This window comes from Bufo gargarizans, chromosome 1 (assembly GCF_014858855.1).
Source record: "Bufo gargarizans isolate SCDJY-AF-19 chromosome 1, ASM1485885v1, whole genome shotgun sequence".
Lineage (NCBI taxonomy): Eukaryota > Metazoa > Chordata > Amphibia > Anura > Bufonidae > Bufo > Bufo gargarizans.
The window spans coordinates 663,055,211-663,077,085 of NC_058080.1; positions in this window are offsets into that span (position 1 = coordinate 663,055,211).

Here is a 21,875-nt window from a genome sequence, read left to right on the forward strand (position 1 = left end):
TGCGCTGACCTGTGGTGGGACGCCGCCACAGGCAGAGACAAGCCAGCCGGACATCAAACAGTGAGTAACTACTCAGCATTGATACTCAGTGAGACCGAGGACTATATTCCCTAGCAGCGATCTATACGATTGAGACTCTTTGAAGCGCTAATAATAGCGCATATATCTACATACGCAAATTTTTATGGACAGTTTTATAGGATTCTAACTTACATATTCATATATCTGGAACCTATTGATAAATTGTTATTTACTGTATTGTAGTTACTGTTGAATAAATTGTACTGTGATTAATACTAGATGGACCTGATGTGTAGCGCCAGTTATTGAGTGCCCACTATACTATATATACTTTCTTACTTGCTAATGTGGTTTGGGTGAACCATACCTTAGTGAGAGCACCTGACCTGGTTTTCAAAAGGGTGAGCCACTATTAACCCTGTGTTATCCACCATAATATAAAATATATATCATAAAACAATGTACACTGAGGTCAGTAGTCTGGGTACATGTAACTGTCACGTTAACTATATAGCTGGGTAGCAGTAATTTACATAGAAATAAAGCTGTGCATAAGTTAGTGATAAATAATAAACAATCAACAATAAATATATAAGGTATAATATCCTGTGAATATTCAATAATAAATGTCCTGAAAGAAAAAATATAAATGTTCTGTGAAGGGATGAAGATAAGATTATCCTGTGAAAAATTCTGTGAAGAAAAACTTGTGATAAAAACTTGTGATAAAGACTTGCAGAAATTTGGTATCTTCTTATGGAGATATTATATCCATATAATATAGCGCTAATAAATTTTCCTGCATAGAAACTGTGTCCAATAACGCTGCTATAGCAATACAGATCCTCCGATTGCACCAGCGTGCAGAGTCCGCACTCACGGTTCAGTAAGGCTTGTATTGGTTTATAAAAGGGAATCGGGTTTAATAAATGGGGCGTCCCCCTATTCATCAACCCTCTTACCTTGCCTTCAGAGTGTCTCTCGCTTGTATAGTTGCTGCTCCAATAATTGCTAAGTCCTTTGTATCACTTAGTATGAGATCCGATACTTTGTATGTGCTGCTTGGTGCTCTCAGATCACGGCGTTCCACGTGGTATGGTTGCATCTCACCTTCCAGGAAGCACTCAGCAGGAATCGCGTAGTCTCGCGATAGCTTAGGCCAGCTTCTATTTTACTAGCGTACGGATCAACATAGAGATCTTCTAGTGACCGATAGTAAGCGGATCTTAGCTCGGGTTCAGGTGGGTAGTTTGTCGCTCACAGGACCAGCCAGAAGCGTTTCGAGGGATCTCCCTCTCCCTCAGTGGCTATAATGCGAGTGCCACTACCCCCTTCTTTAAATACTCTAGTTTCCACAAACCCCACCAAAAACCCGGCATGGATTAAATAGTATTCGCATTTGGCATTCTTATTGTATCCTCAGTGTATCATATCAATCTACATATATATAACTCAACAGACTTTGTTCATACAACTTGTAACATTTAATGTTGATAAAAATTTTATATTCATAAAATTAATAAAACCTAACATTAAAACTCAATAAATGTCAGCATATTGGATTTTTCTTCCTTCTTTGTCATTGGTAGTAAATATTGATCAGCCATTAATTTGACTTTTTCTTTTTTGATTTACATCCCCCAACTCTCATTGCTTGGATACATACATCTTCCAAATATGTGTTACAAAGATATATGTATCCCAATCTTTACAACACTCTTAAAACTACATAAAAAAAACGCATCCAACTTGAAAAACGCATATGCTTTTTCGATGCGTTTTTTACAGATTCCAATTTCTCTTATCAATCTTAATTGTCCCATATAGATTATTCATTGGGGATGAGAAATTTAGAATATTGTTGAATAATTTATTTGGATCCATCTAGTTCCCCATATTTGTTGATACCCCTTCTCTCTCTTGGGTCCCTCGGACTTCTTCAAAATTTGTTAGCCGTATAGGGAGAGGGAGCCAAACTCGGAGGGGAAATCCTGGTGCTGGTTAGCAGCCCGACTCAGGATGTCCCATCCGAGGATGGCACCCACCTCCAATATCTACAAAAAAACAAACAATTCAAAGTCCGAGTTCAACCCTCGTGGGAGGAGTGTCTCAAAATCAAAGATTCGTCTTGATTCCTGCCTTGACATCCTGGCGATATGGTCTCCTCCTCTCCAGTGTACATCCACTTTTTCAAAGGCCACGAAGATCATACCCTCAGGATTTTTGTTATGATGTTCTTTGTAGTGTAATGAAAGAGAGTGCTTTTCGTAACCATTTTTAATATTTGTAATGTGTTCTGACAGTCTTTTTTTCAATGAACGTTTTGTCCTCCCAATGTATTGTTTCTTGCATTGGCATTCTATCATATATAAAATATTCCTTGAACTACAGGTCAGGAACTCCTTAATTTTCCATGTAAAGGAGTTTACCCGTGATTGAACTTCAGTGGTCTTCTTAGGGAACAATGTCAATTTACATATTCCACATTTCCCACATTTATAGAAGCCACTCAAATTCAACCAACCCTGCATGGATAGCTTTTTCTTTTTCTCTTTATTTTTGATTGTTGGTGCTACCTTTAAAGAGAGATTTTGGGCCCTTGTGTAAGTTATTTGAGGACCATTGCTAACTAAAGGGCCTATTAGTCTGTCTTTAAATAGATGATGCCAGTGCTTCCTCACGATTGTTTCTATTTGCTTGTGTTGTTTATTAAAGGGTAGTATTATTCTGAATTGATCTAGTTCTTCTTTTTCTTTTATGATTTCTTTTTCTCTAAAGAAGGTCTCCCTATGTATGTTTTTAACTTTTGTGAGTGCTTTATCCAATACATTGCTAGGATAATTTTTCGCTAAAAAACGTTCCTTCATAGTTTCAGCCTCATTCTCGAAATCAGCTACATCTGTAAAATTTCTTTTTTTAAGAGTGTTGTAGAGATTGGGATACATATATCTTTGTAACACATATTTGGAAGATGTATGTATCCAAGCAATGAGAGTTGGGGGATGTAAATCAAAAATAAAAAGTCAAATTAATGGCTGATCAATATTTACTACCAATGACAAAGAAGGAAGAAAAATCCAATATGCTGACATTTATTGAGTTTTAATGTTAGGTTTTATTAATTTTATGAATATTAAAATTTTATCAACATTAAATGTTACAAGTTGTATGAACAAAGTCTATAGAGTTATATATATGTAGATTGATATGATACACTGAGGATACAATAAGAATGACAAATGCGAATACTATAAATCCATGCCGGGTTTTTGGTGGGGTTTGTGGAAACTAGAGTATTTCAAGAAGGGGTAGTAGCACTCGCATTATAGCCACTGAGGAAGAGGGAGATCCCTCGGAATGCGTACGGCTGGTCATGTGAGCGACAAACTACCCACCTGAACCCGAGCTAAGATCCACTTACTATCAGTCACTAGAAGATCTCTATGTTGATCCGTACGCTAGTAAAATAGAAGCTGGCCTAAGCTATCGCGAGACTACGCGATTCCTGCTGAGTGCTTCCTGGAAGGTGAGACGCAACCATACCACGTGGGACGCTGTGATCTGAGAGCACCAAGCAGCACATACAAAGTATCGGATCTCATACTAAAGGACTTAGCAATTATTGGAGCAGCAACTATACAAGCGAGAGACACTCTGAAGGCAAGTTAAGAGGGTTGATGAATAGGGGGACGCCCCATTTATTAAACCCGATTCCCTTTTATAAACCAATACAAGCCTTACTGAACCGTGAGTGCGGAGTCTACACACTGGTGCAATCGGAGGATCTGTATTGCTATAGCAGCGTTATTGGACACAGTTTCTATGCAGGAAAATTTATTAGCGCTATATTATATGGATATAATATCTCCATAAGAAGATACCAAATTTCTGCAAGTCTTTATCACAAGTTTTTATCACAAGTTTTTCTTCACAGAATTTTTCACAGGATAATCTTATCTTCATCCCTTCACAGAACATTTATATTTTTTCTTTCAGGACATTTATTATTGAATATTCACAGGATATTATACCTTATATATTTATTGTTAATTGTTTATTATTTATCACTAACTTATGCACAGCTTTATTTCTATGTAAATTACTGCTACCCAGCTATATAGTTAACGTGACAGTTACATGTACCCAGACTACTGACCTCAGTGTACATTGTTTTATGATATATATTTTATATTATATTTTATGTGTGATTTTTTATTAATATATAAACCATCTACTATAGACATACCAGTTGATGAGTGCCTGTTTTATATACATTTCTTCTCATTTGTTGGTTATATCGGATGAACAGGTGATTCATCCAAAAACAGAGCACCTTAACCATATCAGCAGATACGGGTGAGCCACGATATAAATTTAATTAATTTCTGACTCTTGTGGAAAACCTAAAGGGTTAACTAAGTTTGTAAAATCAGTTTTAAATACTTTAAGGGGTGTTTCTTAGATGGAGTTACTTTTATGGAGTTTCTACTCTAGGGGTGCATCAGGGGGCTTCAAATGGGACATGGTGTAAATAAACCAGTCCAGCAAAATCTGCCTTCCAAAAACCGTATGGTGTTCCTTTCCTTCTGGGCCCTGTCGTGTGCCCGTACAGTAGTTTACGATCACATATGGGGTGTTTCTATAAACTACAGAATCAGGGCAATAAATATTGAGTTTTGTTTGGCTGTTAACCCTTGCTTTGTTACTGGAAAAAAAATTTTTTTGAAAATTTGCCCAAAAATTTTAATTATGAGATTTCATCTCCATTTGCCACAAACTCTTGTGTAACACCTAAAGGGTTAACAAAGTTTGTAAAATCAGTTTTTAATACCTTGAGGGGTGTAGTTTCCAAAATAGGGTCATTTTTGGGTGGTTTCTATTATGTAAGCCCCACAAAGTGACTTCAGACCTGAACTGGTCCCTAAAAAGTGGGTTTTGGAAAATTTCTGAAAAAATTCAAGATTTGCTTCTAAACTTCTAAGCCTTCAAACGTCCCCAGAAATTAAAATGACATTCCAAAATTATCCAAACATGAAGTAGACATATGGGGAATGTAAATTAATAACTTTTTTTGGAGGTATTACTATGTATTATAGAAGTAGAGAAATTGAAACTTGGAAATTTGCTAATTTTTTTAAATTTTTGTTAAGTTTGGTATTTTTTTATAAATAAAAATACATTTTTTAGACTAATTTTACCAGTGTCATGAAGTATGAAATGTGATGAAAAAAAAAATCTCAGAATGGCCTGGATAAGTAAAAGCGTTTGCCGGAAAAGTTTGGGTTCGAGTCCGGTGTTCGGGCATTTAATAAAGCTTGTTGAAAGATTTCAGGGCAGCCAATCAACAAGCTTTTAAGCTGTGGGCACTTAGAAGCCATCACAGCCATGCCTACTAATGACATGGCTCTAATTGGCCAGTGCATCACGTGACCCAGCCTCTACATAAGCTGGATCAAGTGTAGCACCGCCCATCAGCTCTCAGTAGTGAAGGGACAGAAAGCAGGCAGCTGTTAGTGCGATTTTTCGTGGGTGCAATACACCATCTTTGCATCCCTGACACAGAAAGCTAATCATATATCTGGCTGCTAATTCTGTGGGTGACCTACAACAATTTGTTTGTGAGAGCAATACATCATTGTACTTTGTACCCCTGACACACAAATATAAAAGTTAATCCATCTGTTAGCTAGGTGTATGTCATATACCCATTTATTGCGTGAAGTACAACTGCACTGCTTACGTGAAAGGAAAATTGATATAGTTAATCTGTCTGTTAGTTAGATGCACCGTCATATAGCCATTTATTGCGTGATGTACACCTGCACCACATACGTGACAGGGAAATTTATACAGTTAATACGTCTGTTAGTTAGGTGTGCATCATATACCCATTTATTGCGTGAAGTACACCTGGACTGCATACGTGATAGGGAAAATAAATAGTTAATCTGTCTGTTAGTTCAGTGGGTGACCTCAAAGAATCAGGAGATCATCAAATGAGGGATGTGGCGGTGGTCGTGGTGCTGCTGGGGTTGGTGGAACTCCTGTTGCAAGAAGAGTACATGGTCGATCTGTGCCAGCTACATGCCCAAATGAATCAACTTCCTCAGGTGTACTTAGGCGACAGAATGTTCAGCGTTATTTTGTAGGCCCGAATACCGATGTACGAATGGTGAGGCCAGAACAAGTAGAGGCGGTAGTAGATTGGGTGGCTGACAGTGTCTCCAGTTCCTTTACATTGTCTCCCACCCAGTCCCCTGCTGAAAGTGCAGAATTGGCACCTGCAGCCCATGGGCATCTGTCTTGCCCATTACCCTCTTGTAAATCAGCCAAGCAGTCTGAGCCCCAAGTCATGCAGCAGTCTCTTATGCTTTTTGATGATACTGATGGCAGGGTTTCTGAGGGCTGTCCACATAGCCCTGCTCCAGAAGTGGAAGAGATTGAGTGCACTGATGTCCAACCACTTATGTTTCAGGATGTGGACATCTCTGATAATGAAGAAACACAGGTGCCAACTGCTGTGGTTTTCTGCAGTGAGCAGACCGGCAAGGAGGGCAGGGGTGAAGGGTGGGTGGAGGATGATGTGGAGGATGGTGAGGTCCTAGACCCCACATGGAATCAAGGTCATGTGAGTGACGTGTGCAGTTCGGAGGAAGAGGTGGTGGTCACACAGCACCAGCCACACAGCAAAAGAGGGAGCAGTGTGCAAAAGCAGAGTGGCCGTCCCCTAGCCAGTACGCCTGTTATTTCCCACCGCACCCAGGGACTGAGCACACCAAAGCCAGCTCCAAGGAGTTCCCTGGCGTGGCACTTCTTCAGACAATGTGCAGGATGCAAAATCCAGTTTGGCTGCCCAGTAATCCAGTGGATCTTCAATGTGGGTTGGCAGGGTCCTGTCCAAGTATGCCACCACCTGCTGGTTCAGGTCCTGCTTGAGGTCTACCTGCTGATGCTGGTGAGTAGTTTCTTCACTATGCGGGTGAAAAAAGCTACTCATCAGCGACTGTACACTCAGATTGAAAGATGATGGAGCTGGTACTGCTCCTGCCGGTCGACCCCTCCCCAGCAAACATGGCAGTGGAATGTAAGCACAGAGGGCCCCCATGGTCAGACCTGCGAGAGGATAGACAATGGCTCAGATAGTAAGCAGCCAACTGACGACATAGGAAGTCTCTATAGTAGTTCAGTTTGTCCTCCCTCTCAGCGGGTGTAAAAAAGGCCCCCATTTTGGACAGATAGCGAAGGTCCAACAAGGTGGAGAGCCAGAAGTCATCCCTCTGCCGAATGCTGGCAATTTGGCTGTAGCCACGCAAGCAAGTGAGCATCCATCTGGCCATTTGTGCAAGTGACTCAGAAGGACTCCCTGCCTCCGTCTCCACTGCATACTGCCACGATGTCTGGGTCCTCTGCCTCGTCTTATTCATCACCCTGTAGCTCCTCTGGCTGCTCCTGCTCCTCCTCTTCTGTCACCTGTGTAGAAAAACCACCCAATTTGCTACACATTGCTTGTGCTCTAATGTCCTCCTCCTCCTCCAGTTCAGCCCCCACAGGGCTCCTGTGGCTTTGAGATCTAGGCGCCACGTTTCCAGTCCACTGACTAGCCAGATTTATCAGCATCTGTTCCAGGACATGAAGCAATGGGATGACATTGTTCATCCTGTAGTCCAGGCGACTGACAAATAATGTGGCCTCCGCAAAGGGACTGAGCAAACAGCAGGTGTCACGCATGAGCTGTCACTGGCTGATATCGAGGTTACACAGGGGAGTACTTCTGTCAGCTTGGATGGTCTTTCTCTGTTCGTATAGTCGGTCTAACATATGGAGGGTGAAAACATTGCATATCAGCCTTTGTTGGGGATGCCGTTCTGCCGCTGCAGCTCAAGGAGGGTGTGCTTTGCGGTGTACGAGTGGTTGAAGTGGATACAAAGTTTCCTAGCCATTTTTAGGATGTTTTGCAGATGGGTGGAAGACTGCAGGAACCACCTGACAACCAGATTGAACACCTGTGCCATGCAGGGCGCTTGGCGGAGCCCTCCTTGACGCAGCGCCAACACCATGTTCTTCCCGTTGTTGGTCACCATGGTTCCGATTTTGAGTTGTTGCGGAGAAAGCCAGGATTCGATTTCTTGATGGACACGTAGCAGTTCCTCCCCTGTGTGACTCCATTCGCCCAGGCAAACCAGGTGCAGAACAGCGTGACAACGTTATGCCCTTCACATATAGTATGCTGGAGGGGCACTGTGAATTGTCCCTGCAGTGGAGGCTGAGGACAAGGTGGAGGATGAGGCGGCAGAGGGGGACATTTTCGCAGGACCAACAGTGTGAGAACATGGAGGCAGAAGCGGCACCACTTGGCCAAGTTGCTGGTTTGGCTGTGCAGGAATCACATTCACCCAGTGGTCCGTAAGGGACATGCATTGTCCCTGACCGTAGTTACAGCTCCACATGTTGGCGCTGCTGTGCACTTTGGCAGACACCGACAGGCGTAAGGACTGTCCCACCTTCTCTTCTACATACGTGTTCAGGGCCGATACTGCCTTTTTGGCAAAGAAATTACGTCTTGTGACTGTCCACCTCGGCTCGGGACAAGCCATCAGTTCTCTGAAAGGTGCAGAGTCAACCACTTGGAAAGGGAGGGACTGCAGCACCAGGATCTGGGCCAGAAGCGCGTTCAGCTTCTGCACCGTTAGATGAGTGCACGCATATTGTTGTCTCTAGGCAATCGCTTCAGTGATCAATTGCTGATGGAATGACTGAAGAGGAGGAGGAGCAGGAGCATCCGAACCAGCAGATGATCGGAAGAACAGACAGCTCCCTTCGGTTGAGGTGGTGGAGCCTTGACTGCCTGAAATCGGGTGCTGACGCAGTGGTTGCTGTTGCAGGCTTTTAAATTGCAAAACTTTCTTTTTATATACCCACTTAAAATAAGCCCAACCAAAAAGCCGACATGGAGTCTATTCACAAGGATTTTAATATTTCAAAGTATAGACAATCTGCTTCTGAATATAATATCTCTATTGTTTTTGTCATCTATCTTAAGTTTGTGAAGTTGCATACTGTAACAGTTATTGGTTGGGCTTATTTCAAGTGGGTATATAAGAGGGAAGTCTTGCAATTAAAAATATGGCCACTGAGGAAGAGTTTGGAGTACCATGAAACGCGTCTGGCATTATTTGGCACCATTGAGACTACCCACCAAAATCCACACTGCCTCACTTCAAGGGATACAATTTCTCTATAATAGTACTTAACTCCTCCTACTGCGATTTAACAAAAGAAAGATCAGAGGAATCAGATAGATGCACAGCAAACAGGAAACAGCTGATCTGAGAGCAGGAGACCACATGACGTGAAGCACAACACGTGGAACGCCGATTCGGGCACATGAACTGCCAGCCAGAGTCAAGGAGCGCATTACGCCGGATACCAACTCCAAACACAGCCACAGCTCCCAACACCAAAGAAAACTGACAAGTAGGGTGAGTGTTGCTGATTACCGATTGGGAACGCCACCAGCAAACAGTGAGTAACAAACTAATAAATTAACTCAAATTTAATCTGGATGCAACAATATCATCCCTATAGAGAACAATTAGCCTGATCAATATATGCATACTACATTATGGACAATATGCAATACTAATGATATGAACTTTTAACCATTTTAACCACTCACTACTTACTTACCTTTGGGAACTTTTAACCATCTAACCACCCACCACTTAGGCTACTTTCACACTCACGTTTTGTGCACAGCTTGTTCTGAACAGACGGACCCGCACGAATAATGCAAACGCTTATATCCGTTAATAACGGATCCGTTTGCATTATTCATTCAAAAAAAAGATCTAAGTCAAAAGTGATTAAACTGGGACTCCGATCGGAACTCCGCTGCCACCAATGATCGGGGGGGAGGGGGAGAGGGGAGGCCGCACACTGCCACCAATGTATTGAAAGAATAGAGGGAGGAAGGGGGGGCGCACACTGCCACCAATGTATTAAAACAATAGAGGGAGGAAGGGGGGGTGCACACTGCCACCAATGTTAATGTAATAGAGGGAGGGAGGGGGGGCCACACACTGTGCCACCAATGCTATTATTACAATAGAGGGAGGGAGGGGGGCCGGGGGGGGGGGGCCGCACTGGGCCACCAATGAAATTTAAACTGGGGAGGGAGGGGGGTCTGCCCCCTGCTGCCTGGCAGCCCCGGATCTCTTACAGGGGGCTATGATATGCACAATTAACCCTTTCAGGTGCAGCACCTGAGGGGTTAATTGTACGGATCACGGCCCCCTGTAAGAGATCGGGGGCTGCCAGCCAGCAGGGGGCAGTCATGTAAACAGTTCGTTGTATATTCTAACCTGAAGCGTCCCCATCACCATGGGAACGCCTCTGTGTTAGAATATACTGTTAGATCTGAGTTTTCACGAAGTGAAAACTCAGCTCTGAAAAAGCTTTAATGCAAACGGATCTTCGGATCCGTCTGTATGAAAGTAACCTACGGCCACGGATCACGGACACGGATGCCAATCTTGTGTGCATCCGTGTTCTTTCACGGACCCATTGACTTGAATGGGTCCGTGAACCGTTGTCCTTCCAAAAAATAGGACAGGTCATATTTTTTTGACAGACAGGATACATGGATCACGGTCTCGGCTGCAAAACGGTGCATTTTCCGATTTTTCGACGGACCCATTGAAAGTCAATGGGTCCGCGAAAAAAAAAACGGAAAACGGCACAACGGCCGCGGATGCACACAACGGTCGTGTGCATGAGGCCTTTATCTGATTTTTTGGGGGGGGGGGAACTGGTATATCACACCAGTAGAAATTATTTGTTCCAATAACGCTTGAATACAAATGCACTATAATATACTTTCTAACATGGAAAGTATATTATAACATTGTACAAGGAAGGAAATCCATTAGAATATACATGAAGATAAAACGTAACTGTAACGGCACCGTTTCAGCAGACAAGGGGTTGAAATCCGTTTAGGCGATATGCCCCTTTCCGAGAGACAGGCACAGCTACTGCAGAACACCAACCTCCCAAACTGGATACAAAATAGCACTTCAAACTGGAACCTCGCAAGTAGCTGCCGGCAGACGAACAGGAAAAGCGTATCCGTCAGCTTACACTCCTGGCAATCAGTCTCCAACAGCATACAGGGAATCCCCCCAATAACGAGACAAGGCTCCGTGTTGAGGGTCAGCAGTGATCTGACTGTACTTCAAGTACAGCCTCTTTTATTGATAAAAACCAAACATAGTACTGCCCACAGGGTTTTGAAATCCAACCAATCAGTAATTCACAACACACACAATGTAAATACAGCAACCAATCGTTCCCGCCCCCTAGAGGACCAGAAGGGAGACTGCCACACAGAACAGATACAACATATCCCCACAATGCATCATGGTTTCCTCCTCTCTGCCTGGGAGACGACTGAAGACAATCCAATTATCTCTCAGGACAAAGGAGAGATCACCAATACACATGTGGAGACAACAGGACAGGAATCACCAACCAAACACACAATGGCACACCCCCACAGCAAACACAGACATTTAACATATCCCCAGATAGCTCAAGTCTGAGTGCATATCATTAGGTGAATGGCACTCAGAATACATGAATACAATAATATTAGCTATCTGGGTGCCCTCACATAACATACAATTTAACCGAACGCATAATAACATAAAATACAATTCTACAGACAGATTTAAGCTGTGCGGCCGGTCTGTTTTCTCCTTTAAAGTTACTATGGGCCATAATCCTGAGGCAAGAGGCTTTTAAACAGCCCCCTCCAAAACCCAGTGGCGAGGTTGGTTTCGCCACACATCTTCCCCCCCCAGGGAAGACTAACCAGATACCTGACCTCACGCCGGTCGGTACCTGAGTTAGTCTGGCAGGCCACCCACAACAAAATACTGGACCTGCTGAATTTCATAGCCTGTCTCTGTCCAGTGAATCCACCAAGATTATATTTGTAGCTGGTACTCCCGGTCTCTGAGTTGCTCCCTGGCTTGGAGTGGAGGTTGCTTTGTGGGCAGGGATCAGCGGGACTCTGCCCTGGTACCAGCGCTACCATGGAAGAAGCCTGGTTGGAGTCTGGTTGTTGGAGGGGGAAACCGACTGTCTTCCCTTTGTCTAAACAGCCCTGTTGCTGGGGGACAGGACCGACTGTCCCTACCCCCTGTGCTGTAAGTGCAGAGACCACGGTCCCATCTGCACAGTTGTGGGGCTTACTGTCTCCCCCTGGTGCGTTAATCTGCCGCTGGGGAGAGGGGGTAACAAGCTCCTCTCCCATACATACTTCCAGCTGCTGGGGAGGGCGACCGACCGCCTCCGCTCCCAATACAGTGTCCTGCTGCTGGGGAAAGGAGACTGGGCTCTCTATTCCCTGTAGGACACTCTGCCGCTGGGGGACAGGACCGACTGTCTCTGCCCCCTGTAACTCCGTCTGCCGCTGGGGAATGGAGACTCGGCTCCCAATTCCCAAAAAATCATGCTGCTGCTGGGGGGCAGGAACAACTACCTCTGCCCCCTGTAACTCAGCCTGCCGCTGGGGAGGGAGGCCGCTGCTCTCCCCTCCCTGCACTTCACACTGCCGCTGGGGAATAGAGACTAGGCTCCCAATTCCCAAAAAATCATGCTGCTGCTGGGGGGCAGGAACAACTACCTCTGCCCCCTGTAACTCAGCCTGCCGCTGGGGAGGGAGGCCGCTGCTCTCCTCTCCCTGCACTTCACACTGCCTTCCCGGCATATCACTCTGCTGCTGGGGGGCAGGAACAACTACCTCTGCCCCCTGTAACTCAGCCTGCCGCTGGGGAGGGAGGCCGCTGCTCTCCTCTCCCTGCACTTCACACTGCCGCTGGGGAATGGAGACTGAGCTCCCACTGTCCCGCAACCGTAACTTCCGATGGAGGTCCACCCAACGTGGCAGCTGACCGTCACCTTCTGCCCGGTATAGTAGGGTCTTAGACACTAGATTCCTCACGAACTTCACGTATTTCTTAGCTGGATTGGGTCCGAAGAAGTTCAGCCGCAACCACATCATACGGTCAAATTCCTCCACAGAGTATCTGTACTCCACTGCTGGTTCCATCCTGGTGCTTTTAGGGTCACTGTACTGAGACATGCGTTGCCCTTAAGTTGTAAAATCCAAAGAAATGGTGTCTCCTGTAGCTGTCCTTCTGGCTGTAGGAACGATCCCGCTGCTTGCCACCAATGTAACGGCACCGTTTCAGCAGACAAGGGGTTGAAATCCGTTTAGGCGATATGCCCCTTTCCGAGAGACAGGCACAGCTACTGCAGAACACCAACCTCCCAAACTGGATACAAAATAGCACTTCAAACTGGAACCTCGCAAGTAGCTGCCGGCAGACGAACAGGAAAAGCGTATCCGTCAGCTTACACTCCTGGCAATCAGTCTCCAACAGCATACAGGGAATCCCCCCAATAACGAGACAAGGCTCCGTCTTGAGGGTCAGCAGTGATCTGACTGTACTTCAAGTACAGCCTCTTTTATTGATAAAAACCAAACATAGTACTGCCCACAGGGTTTTGAAATCCAACCAATCAGTAATTCACAACACACACAATGTAAATACAGCAACCAATCGTTCCCGCCCCCTAGAGGACCAGAAGGGAGACTGCGACACAGAACAGATACAACATATCCCCACAATGCATCATGGTTTCCTCCTCTCTGCCTGGGAGACGACCGAAGACAATCCAATTATCTCTCAGGACAAAGGAGAGATCACCAATACACATGTGGAGACAACAGGACAGGAATCACCACCCAAACACACAATGGCACACCCCCACAGCAAACACAGACATTTAACATATCCCCAGATAGCTCAAGTCTGAGTGCATATCATTAGGTGAATGGCACTCAGAATACATGAATACAATAATATTAGCTATCTGGGTGCCCTCACATAACATACAATTTAACCGAACGCATAATAACATAAAATACAATTCTACAGACAGATTTAAGCTGTGCGGCCGGTCTGTTTTCTCCTTTAAAGTTACTATGGGCCATAATCCTGAGGCAAGAGGCTTTTAAACAGCCCCCTCCAAAACCCAGTGGCGAGGTTGGTTTCGCCACAGTAACCTTTAATAATTTTACTATGAGGGTCCATTCACACGTCTGTAAGTGTTTTGCGGATCCGCAAAACACGGACACCAGCAATGTGCATTCTTCAATTTGTGGACCGCACATCGCCGGCATGATAATAGAAAATGCCTAATCTTGTCTGCAATTGCGGACAAGAATAGGACATGTTCTATTTTTTTGCGGAAACGGAAGCACAGATGCGGAAGTGCGGATCCGTGGATGCGGACAGCACATTCCGGGCTCATTGAAAATTAATGGGTCTGCACCCATTCCGCAAAATTGCGGAACGGATGCTGACCCATTTTGCGGATGTGTGAATGGAAAATATATCCTTCAAAATGAAAATAAATGAAATTATTAAAGTTTACCAAAAAGCATAGATGTGGTAGGCAATAACAAGTGCTCGGCGGCACCAAATCAGAAACCATATGTCCTACCACAATCCGGGGGGTTCCAGTGCACATCGATAAATCCTGTAATCCCTGGGCTAGATGATGGTGTGGTATTGAAGGACAGGGTGGGCAAACAACTGTCCCTAATATTGCCCTACAGGGGGGTGCTATTCTGGCCCTGATAGCCTAACCACAGATCACCCGCCCTGATAAGAGCGAACCCGTCCGGAACCTTACCCTATATAAAAATGGCCCTAGTAAGCCCCTAGGCCCCTGACTTCCAGGTGATCACTATATAGATCTATATGTGTTTTTGACTCATTATAAATGTATAAGTATATCACACCCCTCTGTGTATCACACATATAGATAGCACACCTATACTAGTCCTTAAAAGGACTTTTGTGGTCCTATTAGCTAGCGTTTTGGTGTCCCTAACAGCCTGTCTCTGCTCCACACAGCAACCTCTCCCTACACTGGCAAAACACTGAATGTAAAATGGTGGCCAGATCAGGTTTATTTATATGGTAGGGGGTATGTCCATGTGCTGAAATGTCTCAATTGGCTGTCCTGTACCACCTGATGGATGTGTCATGGGTCAAAGTTCTTCACAATGTAAAAGAATATGGCGGGCGCAAATTTCTCCATATGTTCGCATGTTCGGCGAATCGCAAACACGCAAAGTTCGCCACGAAATGACCACCGGGTGAACCGCAAGGCCATCTCTAGTGTTTAGTCAGATGGTGAGTGCCTGCCTATTGTCTTTACATAATTTATACGCTTTTAGTGACTGGGTGAGCCACTCGAAACAGAGCACCAACCCACAGCAGTAGTATAGGAGAGCCGCTATAAACATCCTTGTCATTCTATCTTATTTAATGAAGTCACACATGACTTCGCAAATAACTTACTATGGTTCATCGGAGTCTATACATTCTCACACTGTACAGAGACGGATCTCCATACTGTATTAATCCGAAATTATGAATGAAGCAACTTAGGATGTAACATCCAAATCTCGTTTCGCTCATCACTAATTACAATCATTCATCTGTATTGTAATATATTATCATCCTCTGCATCATTATATCACAGGCTATTTTTAGGACACCACTTGCAGCAGGCTATGACTATGGACAGCTCCGGCGTCCCTTCTAAGTCGGTAGAATCCCCAGAACTCATCATTCAAATCATGGTGCCTTAATACCCGGTGATCCTATTCAAAGAGGCTTACCTTTTCAACCAGCCCATGATCCTTATTAACAATGGCAATCAAGGGGTTAAATGGGTAGGATTTTTGGATGCTTTGATTCTAAATATTGTAAAGTGAAGGTTAGAAAATAGAAAATGAAATATAGTAAATTAAGTGACTAAATGGCAGTATATTTATTCATCTTCATGTTTCGACATTAAGTATTAGAGCGGGTTCACACCAGCGTTATGGATTCCGTTATGGCTTTCCGTTGACAGGACTTTGTTTTCCGTCTTGCATAACAGGAACCAGATGGATCCATTACGATTACTTCTATTAAGATGGATCAAAATGGAATGCCTCTTAAAGGCTTCCGTTTTAACTTCCGTCTTATAGATTCCGTTATTTTCGTTATAACCATGGTATAGCGGAAAGCCATAACGGAATCCATAACTCTGATGTGAACCCACCCTTAGGGATAATTATAATGTAAAGCTACTCTAAATTATTTTTATATTTGAAGAGAATCCATAGTTGAATACTTTCTGCATTGAGTACTGAGGGGGATTCATTAGGGATGATTCCACAATTACAAGCACCTCATTTCCATCTGCAGGAGAAAAAGATAGATAACAAGGAGAAGCCTCTGCTGCATTTTAGACGGAAGTGGGAAACAGATACATGGGGGAAGATTTACCAAACTGATGCAAAGGACCATAGTAACCAAATTCCACCTCAAAATGTAGATAACATAAGCTTAAAAATGGGAGGGGGTTTCATCAACATTCATTAACAAGTCTTCACTGCGAGTCGATGAGTGTTGATGGACTCCTGTCCATATGACTTACAATGTCACAGAGTAGCATCCCCCACTCCAGACTCCATTTTATAAGGAAGAAGAAAAGAGCTGTTCTACAGAGGCTCCAATTCTGATTGTCTTGAGCTGTCATTGTAGTAGTTGGATGGCTATTTATCTGAATGTCCACCCTGCAATGCTATATTTGCCATGCAGGCTTCCCCCAGAAAAATCATGTGTTTGCCAAGGAGTGAACCAATGTTGCTTGACCGATCCTTCTGGAAGTTGTATTTTAAAATGGGTGGGTTATCTCTTCAATCTTTTACCAAGAGAGTTCGGTAAATGCTTGAATCTCTCTTGGAGTATTTTCATTATAGTAGAGGTTTCATAGAATTCCTATTTCCTTGACTGTCACTTTTTCTCTGCTTTACTTTCACAGTATAGGCAACAAGATGTTTCTAACCTGTTTTATAACAAAGTCACTTGTTCCCAACACTGCAGAACCGGACTTCACCTATAACAGTCGACTACCCCAAGTTTTAACAGCGTCTCTTGGCACTCATGTATGTCCAGGACTTGCTGGAGGGGTGAATTACTCAAGAAGAAATATATATGAAGCAATAAAGTACTGAAATAAACTCACCAATCAATAACAGAGACCAAATGATGATCGGCACTGATGAAGAAGATGGGAGTCCAGCAATGGAGTAGATGAGAGGAGGTAATGGCATATAGGCTTAAGGGAAAATGAATGACAGTGAACAGAAATAAAGATATAATGGAATGACCCTGCTCTGAAATACAATCTAGCATGACAGTCAAGAAAAATGAGTTTGCTAAGTTAAACAAAAACAACTCAGACAAACTTCAGTTCTGACAACAATGAAAAGCCCGAGGAGTACAGGTCCCAGGGTACTCCGATAGAACACAATAGACAAGTACAAAGTGCTGAATCTGCAAACAAATGTACACAAGAGCATACACCATTCCAAGCAACCAACAAAGCAAAAGCCTGAACATATAAAGGCTAAGCAATCAACAGCTCCACCATGAATTAACCAGGCCAAGCTAGGTGACAACCTAACCCAGACTCGCTGTTGCTCTTAAAAAAAAGTTGTACTTATGTAAGTCTATATTTACATGAAAAGGGAACTGCTTTAATAGTTTTAAGTTTGTATTGTAAGTAAAACTCATTCCAGAATAAAATTGAATAAATTAGATTGTCATTTCCTGAAGGAAATACATAGTGCTTGAAGAGATCTGATGGTGTGTGTGTGTGTGTGTGTGTGTGTGTGAGAGAGTGAGAGTTAGAGAAATAGAGAAAAAAAGAGAGAGAGAGAGAAAGAGCTATTTGCATTTATTTTTTAATGTAAATTTATTAAAAATGACAAATACAATCAACTCCAAAAATACATGGCACACCTCTCAGAGCAGAGAGCTTTGAAGTGCAATCTGAATGAAGTCTGCACATTAAAGGGGTTGGCAACTTTCTGGTCACTGATGACCGATGTGTTTGGGAGATGACTGTATGGCACTTACTAATATAGTCTTTGTTGAATTTCTGCACCATTTTCTATATCTTTTTAGGTATTCTCCCTTGTTTACAAAGTATTTTGTGCTGTCCACACAGAGCTCCTGTCCATAAGATGGCCGCTGATGGAGGGTCATGTGACCAGGCAAATCACCTCCATGTGATGTCTTCTCCATTCAAATAAATAGAAAATCCACAGCACTCCTCAGTTCTTTTGAAAAAGCCGGTTACTTTATTGGTAACAGCAGCATACAGAAAGCAACGTTTCAAGCTATAGCTTGAGAAAGACCAGAGATGGTTGAAACGTTGCTTTCTGTATGCTGCTGTTACCAATAAAGTAACCAGCTTTTTCACCAGAACTGAGGAGTGCTGTGGATTTTCTATTTATTTGTAACCTTATGGGACCCCCAGCCAGGATCCCCATCCGCGGGCACCATCTAATCTAGTTTTCTACTGGCAACTGTCCCCAGATTGGGACCTGGAGTGCTGCTTAACCCAATTTTTTGTCTGTCTTCTCCATTCAAACACATTGCACCTCCAGTAAATTTCCAAAAGAACAAGTACAGATGACAGGTGCAATGTATTCGAATGGAGGAGACATCACATGGAGGTGATTTACCTGGTCACATGACACTCCATCAGCGGCCATCTTTTGCACAGAACCTCTGTGTGGACAGCACAAAAGACTTTGTAAACAAGGAGTATACCTTATAAATTATAGAAAATGGTGCAGAATTTTAACAAGAACTATATTAGTAAGTGCCATACAGTCATCTTACAAACACATTGGTCATCAGTGACCAGAAGGTGGCCGGGCAATGGCCGTGTGAATGAGCCCTTATGACGTAGGCTCCAATAAGATCATAAATCCTATATATTACACTGTCTTTTCAGGGATGGAAAAAAAAAACTTTTTCATGCCATAGCATAATCCTCCTCGCCACTTATCTCCAATCCTCCATCAATCACTAATGCTATACATTGACAGTGAGTACATGGCAGTATTTTACCGTCTAAGCTATACCGCTCTGCATCACACAACATGTGACAGGCAATGATGCACTGTAGGGCCTCATTATTGTATATGTAAGATATGCAAGCATATCAGCTAGAAGGGAAATCCCTTTGCACAATTCCCCGTCTTCCAAACACCTTTGAATTTGTCGTCTGCTATGATAAACCACGCCGCTTGGGTACAACACTCTCCTGGAAAACAGCTTTCATCTCTTTTTGATATAAATGCCATAAATCATCTTATCATTGTATTTCTGTTCTGTGCCTCTACTTATCATTACAAAAGCAATCGATCCCAGCCTGTCTAGAAGTTTAATAAACTGTCATCACAGTCATTGGTCTAGTTTGATAGTTTGAAGCTGCTGGCTAGATCTGTAGCTGAAGAGAAAGGCTGCCCGTAGCTGATCAGGTGGCATGACCATTAAAGAGGGAGAAGAAAAACATCTGTGATACAAAAAACTTCCAAAGAACAGTCTATAATTTGTATTATTCTCCTTTGATGGCACCACACTGGCAGAAGTGGCAACACACCCATGGAGAGAAATATGTATTGTTATGACAATAGATAAATATGGAGAAACGACACGAGTGGAAGGCATGATATACGTAACCCAAAATGGACCTGTCTCTAATAATATTAGACTTATTTAAAGAACACAACCCAAAGCTAAACAGAAAACACATTGTTCACTTCGTGACATTGCTCTCTTTCTGTTCTCTTCCTGATCTCCGCGTGTCATCAACACCAAATATTAAAATCAATGGGGCTGGAGACCATTATTTACTTTGCATTCAGCTACCGAAGCTGGAGCACAAAACGAGAGGAAAGATAAATCTTATCCAAGTGCATGATTACATTTAAAGCAAATTAATATCTTTGGCTGAGCAGATGTCTTTTCATCAGCATTTATTGAGGGGGTAAACATGGAAAGAATAAATGTTGATGACAGCTGAAGATCGATTGATGGATAGATTTTCCCAGGAGCGTTTTGGATAAGAAACATATAATTTAATAGAAGAATAGATGTTATGCATTTGGAAGTATATTTTGTGTCTATCTCATCTTAGTAATATATACATACATATACGCGTGCATACTGTATGTAACGCACATGATTATGTTGCCTGCAGTCCTAAAAGGATTAGGACATATCAACTAGTGTGCAATAGGCAGCTTTAAAGGGGTTATCCGAGGCTGAAAATGCTCCCCCCCATATGCCCGGGCCCTTCACACTGATTCTACTTACCTGGCGCCCTGCTCCTCGAGCCGCTCCTGGTCCCCGCACCGCCGCTGTTGCTTCTCCCCAAGGGCGGATTGGGAACTCAAAGTGGCCCTGGGAAAAAAGGTAAAAGTGGCCCCTATGTTATAGGTGGAGCCAAACTAGCAGAGGGCGTGGCCAAGTCAAGTAGGCGAGGTCAGCAAACTGTTAGGCCAGCTACAAATACAGCCTTGTGTATTATTGAGTAGCCGACTTTCATGCTAAATTCTCACACAGATCCCATAGTAGGCTGAGATGAGATCACAGTTTATTTTTAATTCTTCTGATCCGTCAGGAAAATTTTCAACTGTATCAACTATGTAAAAAAAAAAAAAAATGAATCTTATAAAATGAAAACAGATCCTGAACATCAGTTATGCATATTTGGCATCCTTTTGAGCCATTTCTGCCTGAGATCCGTTATTTTAGAAAAAAAATAAGGACTGCACCAGAAGAATGAAAAAAAAACTGTGATGTCAACTCAGCCTGAGGGCTCACAGACGGATCCGTAAAACATGGATACCGGCCATGTGCGTGTATGGATCATCCAGCCCCTAATTGAACAGTCCTATCCTCGTCCGTAGCGCAGACAAATATAGGACAGGTTCTATTTTTTTGCAGAACGGCCATGTGGACATAGGACATGGAATGCACATAGAGTCATTTCCGTTTTTTTGCGGCCCCATTGAACTGAATGGTTCCACATACAGGGAGCAAAAAAAGGGACATGGAACAAAAATACGTTTGTGTGCATGAGTCTTTACTTGACTTTGAATTTTTATATTTAACATATTTTATTTTGATATTTTTTTACTTACATTTTATTTTATTTTTTTATGTTTATGGATCCAGATACTGTCCTTTTAAAATCCAAATTTTTTTCATTGGCGGAACATACATACATTTATATGTCTATACACACACTGAATGACTAGATAGATAAATAGATAGATAGATAGATAGATAGATAGATAGATAGACACTTCAGTACATATCTATTACTAGGGGTAGTCCTGCAATACAGTTGGTGAGGACATGGCACACAGAGGGACCAGGCTGAGGGAATGACTGATGAAGTAGCAGAAGGTAGTGTCAGCATACCTGATAGCAGCAGGAGGGGCAATGTTTTCATGTTTGGAGATCAGGAAATCGGGAGGGGAAGGCTGTCATTGGCTGGGATGCATCACATGACAGCTCATGGCTCTGAGCTAGTTTTCTGTCTTATTGGTAGAGGTGTCAGCTCTGCCAGCGCATGGTGTGGGCAGGGGGAGGTGTCAGCTTGTGGAGGCCTGAGAGGATTTTGTTTGGCTATAATTGTATAATAATGATAGCAGACTGGGCACAGCTGGGCCAGCTCCTGCAATGTATATTACAGGTGGTAACACACAATGCTATCCTCTGCTGTCATTATCATGCACAGTGTATGATAATGACTGAGAGCAGGAGGGGCGGCGGACAGCAATGTCTATTAGAGCCCGCTGCTGAAGAACAGGCTGTGCTGTCCCCCTGCCTAGTAAAAAGCAATCGTCCCAC